This window comes from Herpailurus yagouaroundi, unplaced genomic scaffold, assembly GCF_014898765.1.
Source record: "Herpailurus yagouaroundi ecotype Mexico unplaced genomic scaffold, PumYag 140, whole genome shotgun sequence".
In the NCBI taxonomy this organism is placed as follows: Eukaryota; Metazoa; Chordata; class Mammalia; order Carnivora; family Felidae; genus Herpailurus; species Herpailurus yagouaroundi.
This window is the reverse complement of record NW_024412395.1, coordinates 48,658,561-48,672,454: the sequence shown is the minus strand read 5'-3', so window position 1 is coordinate 48,672,454 and position 13,894 is coordinate 48,658,561. Positions and strand designations below refer to the sequence as shown.

Sequence of the window (13,894 nt, the reverse complement as noted above, 5' to 3'; positions counted from 1 at the left end):
AACAGTAAAGGCATTTAAAATATCTGCTCTCATAAAACAGACTGCATCATTTCACAACACTGTATTTGCAATGTTCCACAGTCTCCCTCTTTTCTTCAGGCTTTCAAGCAAAGCTACAAAATGCCTCTACAGAAGCATATGCTTATGAGAACATCAAACAAAAATATTGTCTCTCCTCCTACTCCTGTGATTATTCTGATGAAAGACAGTGATTTATTAAGAGCTTCATGATGTTAATAATGAACATTCCTGAGGCACCGTGGGTTGAATTTAGGTTAAATGCAGTAAGAGCATTTTCTCATTTGCTTCTCTTGTTTAACAACCTCATGAGGTAGGTGCTATTATTTTCTAAAATTTATAGATAAGAAAATGGAGAGTCACAGTGGTTAAAAAACTTTCCCATGATCACACAATTACTTCGAGGCAGATGTGATGGGTGGACCAAATCTTTAGAATGTCTAAAAATTGCTCTTTGCTTGTCTCCCCACCCCTAACACTCAGGAGATGGATCTAGCCAAAATAAGCAATTGCCATGAGAATTATAGACTGTGGATTTATTTCCTTTATTCATAGAGACCTGTAATACATGAGAAAGAAATAATAGTACTGTTAGAAAAAGCTTTGTCAGTCACCCATTTCAGATGGCCTGATATTTCCCCATTTAAGCCATCTACTTGACAAAAATACAGGGTAACAGGAATTACATATTTGGAAACAGAGCAAAAGACTGATTGCATGATCACAGAATAACAGTTGTCAGAAACAGAAAGGTCCTAAATATCATATAGTCTTACCTAATCTAACAAGCTCCTTTTTGGCATAGGAAAACACGTCTAAATGTTTCCTTATGTGAAAGGAAGACAAGGGCTCTCCGTGGTTATGTGATTCTCCACAGTTTTTTAGTTATATGTTCCAGAGCTGGTCTCAAAACTAGATTTTCGTATTTAATCCAGTGTTCTTTGTTTGATGGTTTACTATTCACTGTTAAAGAGCTCTAATTCCAAAATCATTGCAAGGGTTTTTTCTGGGACCAATCAGTGTATATATACGTACACATATATACACATGCATATGCATGGATGCATATATATTCATTACTCATTCATGCACCCCCTGCCTTTCATCTTAGGGCTGGTATTTTCTGGAGCTCGTAGAACAGGGCTCATTGGTATACTTTATTTGGATTGGTTTGATTTCATCACTGTAAACCATGGCCCAAACAATCCCAGGTAACAGATAACCAAGCTGTTTCTTTTCTTTTCTATTCTTCATACCTCCTCCCCCAGCTCCCACATTGAACCATCTTACAGAATCCCTTTGGTTAAGGTTTATGTATACAATAGCAGTTGAGAGCAACCTATGTGATCAGAAAAAATTAAAAATCATTTGTGTTTTGGCTCCCTGAGTATCTGGTTTTCCACAGAGACTTCTTATTCAAATAAACATTTTCATATATTTCAGTTAAAATTGTAAATATGTTTTACTTAAAATGCTTTCAAAAATACAAAATATACAGGAATACAAAGTTGTGATTATGAATGCTATGATTGTACCACACTGATTTGTTCATAACAAATGTCAGTTATTTTTGAAATTCACCTGTCATTCAAAACCTCACATTCATACAAAAGTACATTCCTTCAGTTGATTCCGATAAGAAGACATTCTCCCATACCACTGAAAGTCTTTCACATGATAAAGAAAATACATCTCTATTTTCCCCTGTGGATTATCTATCTGCACAGACAAATTCAGTTTATATTCAACTGTATTATTACTTTGTTGTGAATGATTACTATATAGATTTTATTGAACATGACTCCCTAAAGTTTTTCCACATTAACACCCAAATTTCATTTTGTGTATTATTCATAAAAGATGTCATTCTTTTATTTATCTTAACAGAAAGTCACAGTTTATTTTTGCTAAAATTTACAGATGGTATTTACTTTTCAAATATTTGAGTTTTATCATTTTTCATCCTACTGCGAAATGCCCAAGACTAATGGTCAGGAAATCAGTGACCTGATTATTAAGAAATTTGTATTCCATTGCCTTATGGCCTTTCATTTTGATCACAGACAAGATACTACATTTTAATCTCTCCCTTTCTCCTTCCTATGTGTAACTTTGCCCACACAGGTAGTCATGGAGTAGAAAACTTACTTGAGTTAACAAACCGTGTCCATGTTGTTTCCTAACCTTCTAAGTTAATACCTATCAATTTCTTCATCTGAAAAACAAGGTGATGCTTCCTGCCCAGTGTACTATAAGGCAGTGTTTCCGTCTGCTCCTATCTTGAAACTGATGACAGTGGATGTAACTTTTTAAGGTTGAAAAGACAGCTTCTTTCCTAGGGATAAGTGAGGAAAAAAACAGGGACATTTGTCCCCTGATCTCCTACTGTGCTATTTGAGAAGACTTGAATGCAATGGAGATTGGAGAACAGTGTAAAATGAGTTTAGGGAACCTTTAAAGAGAGAGGTGACAAAGAAGAACAAATAAAGATGCTCTTGTCACAAAACACCTATGGAAATATAGGGGGAAGTTTGCATACCTGTAAGTATGTAAATCAGACTATGTAAGAACATGCCATAAGGCTAAAGTGGTCTGTGAAAAAGGAAGGGAAAAATAAACTTTTCAAATGACTATTTCTGTTAGAAGGCATTATAAATATTAAGATCACAAAATCATTGTACTAGAAGTGACTTGTCTCTGGGGCTTAGTGGTAATTCATTGTGCAGATGAGTATGAAAATCCAAAGAAGTTCAGTGAATTCTCCCAAATCTCCAGAGTTAATGGCATAGCTGGACATAGACTCCATTGCACCCTAAATATTGAATGTTTTCTTTTGTTTGCTGATGAGAAAATAATTGCTAATCTACCCCAAATATTCATTCTTTGCATAATAGAATAAATCCTATAAAGCAGAAAGAACATATAATAAGTAAGCACTTTGGAAGAAAACAAAACACAAAAAATTATGAGGTGTTACCGTGAAAACTATAACACACCAAGGATAAGAATGTCTTTTATAAGAATTCTGAGGTTCTTAGGAAAAATACTTATGTTATTATTTTTTGTAATATACTACAGATAGATCCACTTTCTATTTTCTTAAATCACGAGACTTAAATCATGTGGCTACAGATCTATTTTCTCGCTCTCCAAACATGCGCTTTTCCTCTGCAGTTTTTAAAAACAAAGTGACTAAATCAATCAACCAATAAAATTTGCCCAGTTACAGAACTTGTTATGTCTTCTTGAATTCTACTTTATATGGTAAGTCCGTGTTTAAAGCACTAAAAAAAAAGCAAAGTAGTACAATATAAGATAGAATGCTCTTCCTTTCTTGACCAATTATTCACATGCCTGTAGTCAGTCACAGAAGGATGACTATGCATCCTTGGCATCCTATGCATCCTGTGTTTCCTTGGAGTAAAATAATAGCTTTAAGAAGTCAGGTGTAGAAAACAATGAGAAATAGTCAATGTAATTAATACAATCTTGGATTTTCTTCTAATTTCACAGCTTCTATTATTAGTGAAAGAATTCTTAGAAATATGCACAGGCTAGTATTAACAGACATTTCAAAAGGGCCATTGTTACACTTATTATAAACCATTCTTCTAACCAGCTGTTCAGGAAATTTTAAATTTGGAATTCTGTGGTTTATAAAAGGATATGCTCGCTCTTACAACATTAACAAATAACAAATCTATCTTCATTTCCCATTAAACAAATAATTGTCTAAAATCTGAAGTAACAAGTTATATATATAAACCTAAAATCTTCAAAGAGTAAGAACTTGGAGATAAAGGTCAATGGTTTGATACATAATTCTGGGATCAGTGTGTTGCTCAAAAATATGGTCAAAGTCAGAAAAATGTCTATTCAGAAATACCCAATGTGGCACAGTTCGCAAAGCCAAGTGCTTTGTCATGATCTTATTTCTAAAGCAAGATTCCATCTCAGCACATTTTCTAAATGTAATATTTCTTCTTCCTGTCAAAATATGAGAGGTACATTCCTAAACTTTAGTGGTGGATCAAGTTTTATGGAAAGGATGACCATGTTATGATACTATAATGGATATAATTGGATAAAAGATAGATATAAACACCAGATGCTTCAAAACTGGCTTGCACAAATACCGTTTAAATTTTTGTGAGTCACCTTATTTCTTTTCCCTTTTGCCTACCCAATATGGGTTACATGGAAGTCTGTAGAATAAAGTTTAGGATACTTTGACCTCTGTATTTCACTGACAGACCAGTTGCTGGTATTATGAAACTCATATTAGCTGTGTCTGATTTAAAGGAGGCACCTGGCTGAGGTAAAATCAGAAGAAAAGAAAGCTGCCAGAGATGAGAAAAGAACCAGAGGTATTAAAGTGTTTAGAAGAATTAAAACACACACTGAAGGCAGTAAATAGAATAATATATGCTATAGCAATGTGAAAGGAGATGCCAGAGAACAGAGAGCAAAATCCAAACCTTACAATTACAGCACTGCAGTGAGAGGCTGGGGGAGGAAGCAGAACATATCATATATATTTGAGGAAAAATTGCTGAAAATAAAAATTTGGGCATAGATTTAAATTATTTACCATAATCCAGAAATAAAATTAAGTTTAAAACACCAATATAACAATAAATCCTTGTAAAACTTGAATGTTTTACAAGGAGAGAGAAAAGTTCTACAATTATCTAGATATGTGAAGAGTTTCTGTGATGAAAAAACAAAATTCAGACATCCTTAGATGCCCCCTTTATAACACTAAACACTAAAATCAGTTAGAAAATTGGATACTGGTTACTGAAATTTTAGTTCTGTGAGCTCAAGTCTATATGAATCCACTTTGGTACTCATGTGAGGCATCAACACAAAGTCAAACACAGTCCATGTGACAAAAGTCAGTCAGAAAGAAAGGGTTTTACCATATAATACCTAAACAAGAAGGTAGAAATAAGATCAGATATAACAGTCATGAAAATAAACACAGGTCAAACGCCATACCAAAAGACAAACAAACAAATCCAACCATATGCCGCTCACAGGAAATAAACCTAAAACAAGACACAAGACACAACATTTAAAAAGAAAATATTGGGCAAAAATGTAACAGGCAAATATAAAATGAAGAACAGTCATCATGGCTATATTCCTTTCATGCAAAATAACATTAAAGACAAAGTGTACTAAATGAGATAGAGGGCCATTCAACAGATAGAAGATACTAATCCCACTGTGAAGCTGTAACCCTGTAGACCTCTACATGCTGACTAGCATAGTACAACAACATATAAACATATTTCTTATCAGTAATAAGAAATATAAACATATTTCTTATCAGTAATAAGAAAAAGGAGAGCTTTATGGGAATCTAATTGCTGTGGGTGACATTCACATATCTCCCTCCATCTTTGCCATATGAAATTTCAAAAGGAAATGATTTGCATTATATAATTAGGAAGGCATATTTTAATATATTTACTCATTATCATTAAACAACTATCGGTTATCTACAGTAAGCATACGATACATTCACAATGCACCTTTCAATCTAGTTGGAAAGAGAGGCAGGAAATTATAACCCAAGAGTTAATAGGTTTGTACCAGCTAAGTTGGGAGCCTACGGGAGAGGACATAATCCACTCGGGTGTATCAATAAGCAGGTGTCAGGGCAAGCATCCTCAGAAGGGGGACATCTGCCCTGAAACATGAAGGAGCTGGCCATGTGACTATGTGGAAGAACAAAAGGGAGGAGACAGCAGCATTACCAATGAATCATGTTGGGGAAACTGGGTAATGATTTTGTGGAAAGCATCAAAGAGTTCCTCATGTCACAGCATGTTACAGAGTATTAGATGGAGTTAAGAGTTAGATGGTTTTTAAAATGATAAAAAATCTTTAGAGAAGTAGCAAATGATTTCAGTTGGACTTTCTAAGCATAAAAAATTTAAAGTAAAAAAATCTTTTAGTGGCTCAGTCGGTTAGGCATCTGACTCTTGATTTAGCTCAGGTCACCAACTCATGGTTTGTGGGATCAAGCCCCCATGGGGCTCTGCACTGACAACGTGAAGCCTGCTTGGGATTCTCTCCCCCTCTCTCTGACCCTCCCTGGCTTCCACATGCTCTTTCTCTCTCAAAATAAATAAATAAACAAAAAAATCTTTTAAACAAAAATAATTATAAGACAAAAGGAAAAGTGGAGGGGCAACTGTAATAAATAAGGTAAAAGTGTTACTTTTTCAATAAAGTACACTGACAAGTCAGAAACAAAATTGTAGACATGACTGAAAATAAAGGCCTCAAAAGAATGATTCACAAATAAAAAATGATAGCAAGTATGTATGAAATGGTTTCTACGTGTCAGACATTAATCCATTTAGTGCTCTCAACCACCCTATGAGGTAGAGACTATTTTTATTTTTTATCTCCGTTTTACAGATAAGGAAACAGAGACACAGGAAGCTTGCAAAACTTGCTCAAGATAGGTGGCTGGTGAATTTCAGAGCTGGAAGGGGAAGCCAGGCAGTCTGGCTCTAGGTTCTGTGACTTTACAATCTGTGCTACTTCTCAAGGAATACACGTGTCCAAACACCAAAACCAAACCCAAACACTCCCAGTAAACAGGTGAAGCGAACTTCAAACAACAAGGAGACTGTTCTGTCATGAACTGACTCCTATTGCGAATATAATAAAAACATATAGAAACGAGTCCCAGAGAGCTAACCCAGTATATAATTATGACTCAAAAGAAATTCCAAGTTTTAATAGTAATTTGAACTCTTAAGCAAATAAACAAGAAGTTAACTTTTTTTTCTTTGCAATTGTCTAAAGTCAATCCAATAAATCTTTATTTAGTCCAAACTAAGAGCCAGGAAGAAAGTGAGCTGGTGGGCCACAAAGAAGCCCACAAAGCTGGTGCAAACACAGATATCAGCTTCAATAAGGCAAACACACTTTCAGTGATGCATCAATAGCCTTCCTGCTGTATTTTGGATGCGTTATAAAGAAGTCAACTGTTTAGTACTTGGAAAATTGATTTAGAACTAAATTGGGAGAGTGATGAACTAACTTCTATCAAATCTAAACATATGATCTATAATCCAGCTCAGACTCGTGTACAGGATATCATACTGATGGACACAGCACAGGCTCACAGCCATTAGCATGAATAAGTTTTCTGTAATTCTCAATATTTGCATATCCCTCAGCTAATAATAAAATTCATCTCTTTTAAACATTCATATTGCTGCTGCCAAGTCAAATTTGTAATCAATTTGAGTTTTATATATTTTACCCTCATTTGAATATTATAAAACCAAGAAGTAGATGGAGAATAAAATGAAAGAGCAAATGTACAGCACAATCTTGCATTAATTTATAGTTCTTAAAAAAATACATGGAGAGGAAGGGCAAGGAGTAAAACGAGTGAAAGTGTGTGCCATGACAGCACAAAAACTGTACTGTGGCATCCATCCAGTATATGAGCAGAGTGAACCAGATTCCATTTTTAAAACTAGCCTCCGTATGGTCCTATTCCCTCCAAATGCACTGTGTTGTTGTGTATACACTTGTCACCTTCCCCCAAGTTTTTCATTCATTCGAGTTCATTTGATTACCATGCTTTATACATTAACAAAAACAGATAATCTCTCAGGGTAAGAAAAAGAATTAGTTTTTGCCTCCTTACTAACCCTTCCACCCTTCCCTAACCAGTACTCTCCCAGTTCACCAGATACTGGAAGAGATCCTGTACATCCAGTTGCCTGTGAGAGGAAGAACAGAAGATTCAGCAATGTTGTAAAGCAAAATATTGGTCCTCCAACAATGTTCACATACTAATCCCCAGAATCTGTGAATGTGTTATTCTACATGGCAAAGGGGACTTTGTAGATGTGATTAAGTTAAGAGTTTTGAGATGGGGAGATTATCCTGGATTATCCAGATGGGTTCCACATAGTCCCAAGGGTTCTCATAAGTTAAAGAGAGATGCAAGAAAGTCAGTCAGAAAGGAAAGGTGATGACAGAAGCAGAGGTAGGGTTGAGAGAGAGGGGGTGAGGGGGGCAGTGCAGATTGTACATTACTGGCTTTGAAAGCAGAGGACATGCGTTAATGAATGTCAGCAGCTTCTAGAGGCTGGAAAAGGCAAGAAAACAGATCCCTCCACCCCCCTGGACCTTTTGGGAGGAGCTTGCCCCAGCCAACACCTTCACTTTGGCCCAGTGAAACCCATTTTGGATTTTGGAGCTCCAGAACAATAATATAACAAATTTGTGCCATTGTAAATTACTACTTTTGTGGTAATTTGTTACAGCAGCAATAGGAAGCTAATGCAAGCATCCACTCTACACGTACATACACCTGTCCATGTCAGAATTTACTACATGGTAGATTCTTTCTAAACATCTTTATTTATTTATTTATTTATTTAATTTGAGAGAGAGAGAGAGAGAGAGAGAGAGAGCGCGAGCGAGCGCACATGAATAGGGGAGAGTGCAGAGGGAGAGAGAGAATCCCAAGCAGGCTCCACGCTCAGTGTGGAGCCCAACGCAGGGCTCAATCCCACACCCCTGGAATCATGACCTGAGCTAAATCAAGAGTCAGATGCTCAACGAACTGAGCCACCCAGGCACTCCAGTAGATCCTTTTTAAGTCATATTTTAGTTCCAGGCCCCCCAAATCACACAGATTTATATACACAAACCACCTTGTGATAGAAACATCTTTGAAGTTATTCTTCATGCCCCAAAGAAGAAATGCCCATCTACTTATAGATAAGACAAGTTTAAATGTCCATTTAGATTTTAATCTCTCTGAGTAAAAGAACTGCCGTTTCTAATTGTAGTAATGTATTATCATATAGACTTGTCCTGTTTTGTGCAGCTCCTAGCGTCTCACAAGAAGTACTTCTGGTACTAAAGCAGTTAAGAACAAATAGAATTTAGTCAGAAATTAGATAATTATTAGTACAGTAATATTGCCAGTTTTGGGTATATTTGGACATTTAATCATATTGCTATTAAATATTTCAAATTAATTGCTTAGTGTAGTTAAAGAATTGCCCAGTTAAAAAATCAATAATTGAATACAATGACTTAAATTTCTTTGAAATGGTCAAATAAATTAGAACCATTAAATGCCTATCAATGGTGCATAGTTTTACAACTTAGGTCTCATGTTAGACATTTCCCTAGCATAATCAAACGTATATTGCATTATAACAATGATAACTGCCTGTTAATGAGTATTGATTATGTGGTAAGCATTTTGCACGTATTCTTATACACCTACATTTTACATCTAATTCTTACAGCAACCGTATCTGATCGGTGGTATTATTTCCATTCAACTGATGAAGAAAGTAACATTTAAAAGATAAAATCATCTAGTAAGTGGCTGAGCCTGGAATTGAGTTCAAGTATTTCTGAACTACCTGTTCAACTCTACACAGTCTCTCATGTAAATATTTTTAATTAAAATATAACATTTTATTATAAAATACATTTTAATTAAGGCTATGAATCCTTTCTGCTTCCTAAACATCTATACACAAATCCTTTCTAAACATTTATTTTAGCGCATGTAGGGATAAGTCAAGGGGAAACCAATAAAGTTGAATTTCTATGACTCTAATTGTTTCTTTTTTCATCCTTATAAGCTTGGGTTTAGAATTAGAAATCGAAGTGAATTCCTCAATTATATTTCTTTGGTCACTACAGAGATCAAACTTGAGATGGGGTTAGGTATCGATCCACGCAAACAGGGAAATGACAGACTTGACTACAAGGGAAGAGAAATGCAAAGCAAGGGCCACTGCTCTAATTTTCTCTTGATCAATTCTGCTCCAGGGCATGGCAGGTGGTGTCCTGCTTCCACCACAGTGTCCTCTTGTTTGAATCTGCATCCCAAGTATACAATAAAAGTATCTGATAAACTCTCTTCCTAAGGCTTTAGTCATGCAGTTAGTAAACATCTACCACCCATCTACCATGAGCCAAGCACAGTGCTCAAGGCTGGGCATGACCTAATCACCATTATATTCAGTCCTGCTCTACTGAAGAGAGAAGAAAAGAAAAAAACCAGAGAGCTTCTCAGGAAATACAGTATTCTAAGAAGTGTTGATTTGGCCTTATCTCTAAAAACAGCAATACAACAGGTTGCATCATTTCAACATGCTGACTTCTGAATAAAACCAGCTCCCAGATGGCTCAGCCTGCTAAGGAAGCTGGCTTGACTGAAGACACACCAAATGTAGTTCTCTTTAGGTGGGGAATCTTGAGGAACTTGGTGGCACACACTCCACATCCCCACCCCCAAAACCATATTTGTTTATATGGAGATGACATAAGATGGACCAAGCTCAATCCTATTTGATGGGGTTAAAGAGCCACTTGTAGCCCACCACAGGCTCAATTTCCCTTTAGATTTCCCCCACTTAACCTGGGCAGTGAGTAGCTCCCTCCACTGTGCTCTCCCACCACTTAAAAATTACACTTCGATTTGCATGACATTACATTTTAGTGTATCTTTGAAGTTCCTCTGCCTGCCATATCCCCGCCCACCCTCCCACCTCCCACTGGGCTTCTGTCACCTTCCACCAACATGCAAGTTCCCCCAGCACAGGACAGAGCTAAGTTAATTTTGTAAACCTGTTTTACTCCAGGTTCTGTCTTGGGCTCTTATCCATCAGGAGGCAGACCCACACGCAGATCAACCATCCACTCTGGACCCAGAAGGCCCAATATTATTCTATCTCTGACATTCACTTTTGACTTTAAGCAAATTGCTTAACTTTTCTAAGCCTCTTTCTTCTTCCCTCTATCATGGGAATGATAACAGAACCTAGTGATTGCCTGTGAGGACTGAAGGAGATCTTATAAAGTAGTTTACATAATATCTTGCACACAGTAAATAATAAATGGTCACTAGCTGCCAGTCACCCTAGGTGTTATTATATCTCCTGCATGTAATTATGCAGGTAATCTGAGCTGGTACAAGTCTAAGAATAATAAAAGTTATGAAATTTCCCAAGGATCAAAGCTATAAGGAGAAAGGATAGGACTTGACTCTGATCCACCTAAATCTAAAGCCTTCTGTAAGGATATTCCATTCCTCTTTATAAACCTGGTATCTACCACGTTTCCTGAAACAAAGAGAGCACAGTAAATCATGAAGGAATGGAACTACACAATGAGATTCAAGCAAAGAAGATGGCATAACCCTACTCATATGGCCACAGGCATGGAGAAAATATGTAAAGGAGAAGAAATTACTAACTCAATGAATATGATACTCAAACTGTATCTTGACACTAGCTCATGAACTGGTTCACCAGCAAGCAACAAGGCAGTCCTCTGAAAACGTAAAGCTCATGAAAACCACCCTTGTATACAGATCAACTGTTTCCTTCCAAAAAAACATTCCCCACATTTTCCCCTCTTCTACGTAATTTAGGTAAAGCCATGAAACCATCAGTCAGTTATTTAACATTTTTCATTTCCCTATGCAACTTCTGAACGGTTTGCATGGTGCAGTGAGCCATGGTCTGGACCAGCCAGGTGGTGAGGATGCAGCCACTCCCTGAGTCTCTGCTGCCCTGTGGCTGCCTGCTACAGGCAAGGAGAAGGGTCTTGGATTTTTCTCACCTGTGATCCATTACACTGTTGCTCTGCTAGGTAACTTTGCCTTGCTATGTACCTCTACTAAATACCTCTACTAAGTACCTTTATTTAGGTGTTAAATAATCCCTAAATAGAGGTGTTGCTATATTCATTTAATCTGAATGTAGGTATTCTTCCTACTTGAGTATTCCTTTTATTTAAATTGAATTCCATCCTTTTCTTCCAAAAGTCTCTATTGCAGAAAATCCCCAAATTTCATGTCATTCTACATTATTCCATGTCTGCTTGAGTTGCTACCTTTTTGATACAACTTTTCCTCACTATTTTCTAAAGTACTCCTTTTTTATTCCCACTGCTTCATTACTGCTTTTCCTTTTCACAAACTCCCTGTGATTGCCCATCTCCAAGTCTCCTTTACGTGTGGCTCGTTTACTAGTGGGCAGTACCTTTGTGAAGAGAATATCTTCCATCTTCTTTCTGGTTGTTTTTTGTTTGTTTGTTTGTTTGTTTGTTTTAGTTAGGCTAGAACTTGAAAAATGGCAAGCAAATGTAATCACTTCTTAACCACAGAGAGATAGTCATCAAAGTCAGTCTGTGATTAGCAGCAAATGTGTGTGCCTCTGAAAGGCAGTGCAGGAACAGACTAGTTAACATGTCCATCAGCACCTCTAAAACTGTCAGGACCTCCACATTACACAAAGTGACTTCATTCTGAGGTCAGAGCAATTTGTTGGTAGATGGAGATGAGTCATGCATACTAGCTTAGAATCTGTCTTCCCTAAAATGGTCCATTTTTTCTCTCATTGGTTTTGTAAAAATCCATATGAAGCTAGTTCATGTATACTGTTTTGTTGAGTTCCAAGTATGTTGAGGACACTCAATAGGTCAAAAAATGAGCCACAGTAATATAATGGAGATGCTGAACCTTTACTAATTTGCAGCTTTGAGAAACATCCCGTGGTGTGCCCATCTTTAAGTGGTTTGTTTGTAGGAGGCAGAGGTAGGGAAGTTAATTACTTCCCGATTATGACTTTAACTCATTTCTGTGCTAGTTGCATTCTGGAACAGCCAGAGTTTTCTGGATCTGTTTTTAGGAATTCCCCGATACTTCGCCCTCTTTCTAACTCTCACCTCTTTTCTAAGGTTAGCATGTGACAAAGGATATTAAAAGAAAGCCCAAATCATCAAATTCTGACTCTTACCAATTTAGACAACTGATGCTGTGGCAGCTTTTCTCCTACTAATCACCCTTTTCCTTTGAGTAATAAAATATATTTAAGCCTTTGTCTTACAGAAATTTAGTCTCCAAATTTACACCAACTCTTTTCAATGACCTTAAGGAAGTCTTTGTTTAAAAGTGCTTTCTCTGCCTAAGTCTACAAACTACAGTATCCTTTGATATGTTATTTTTTCTTTTAAAACTAATGGCCGATAGGCTTGATCAAAAAAGGGAAACCACACTAATTCTACGTACTTTCTTTACTGAACATTATTTGGAAAAGCTAAGCAGTCGAGGGAAAAGAGAAAATGCTTCAATAATGTAACATACTGCTTGGTGAATAACTGACTCCTCTGGAAATAAATTCTGTCTTCCAGAGCAGTGATGTTCTTAGAAAAATTCCACTTTCTAAGAAAATGAATACTTTCAAAACGATGTGGGCTTTAATCATTTAACCTTGGGTAAGATGACAAAAATGCTAATGTTCAGCAGAAATGTTATGAATCTGGGGCACCTGGGTGGCTCAGTAGGTTAAGTGTGCAACTTCGGCTCAGGTCATCATCTCACAACTTGAGTTTGAGACTCACATCAGGCTCTGTGCTGACAGCTCAGAGCCTGGAGCCTGCTTTGGATTCTGTGTCTCTGTCTCTCTCTGCCCATCCCCCACTTGTGCTCTGTCTCTCTCTCTCTCTCAAAAATAAACATTAAAAAAAAAGAAATGTTATGAATCCATGTTTTTCTTACAAAAGCTATAGGTTCTACTAATGTGCTCTAAATTGAAAGGTAATTTGCATCTTGTTCAAATGTTTGTATCGTAACAACTACTTTCTCATTACTGTCCCTATAATTGTAGGGGGCGCTAAAAATGCTCTATATATTTTGAACAGTCTTTTAAATATAGAACAGGGATGTTTATAAAGTGTAATAATTTTAATGTATCAAAACTTTGAATCGGTCGGGTCCTAGGTTATTCTGTCACCAACAATTAACGTGACCTACATGCCCTTTGCATATAAATGTGGACTGTAACTTCAAAAGAAA

At 36.6% G+C, this 13,894-nt stretch overlaps 1 protein-coding gene across 2 annotated transcripts in view; it reads right to left on the bottom strand.

Moving 5' to 3' along the window:
• LOC121030650 (xin actin-binding repeat-containing protein 2-like) overlaps positions 1–13,894 on the bottom strand; it is a 74,342-nt gene that overhangs the window by 49,986 nt on the left and 10,462 nt on the right. The gene's annotated exons all lie outside the window — the stretch shown is intronic.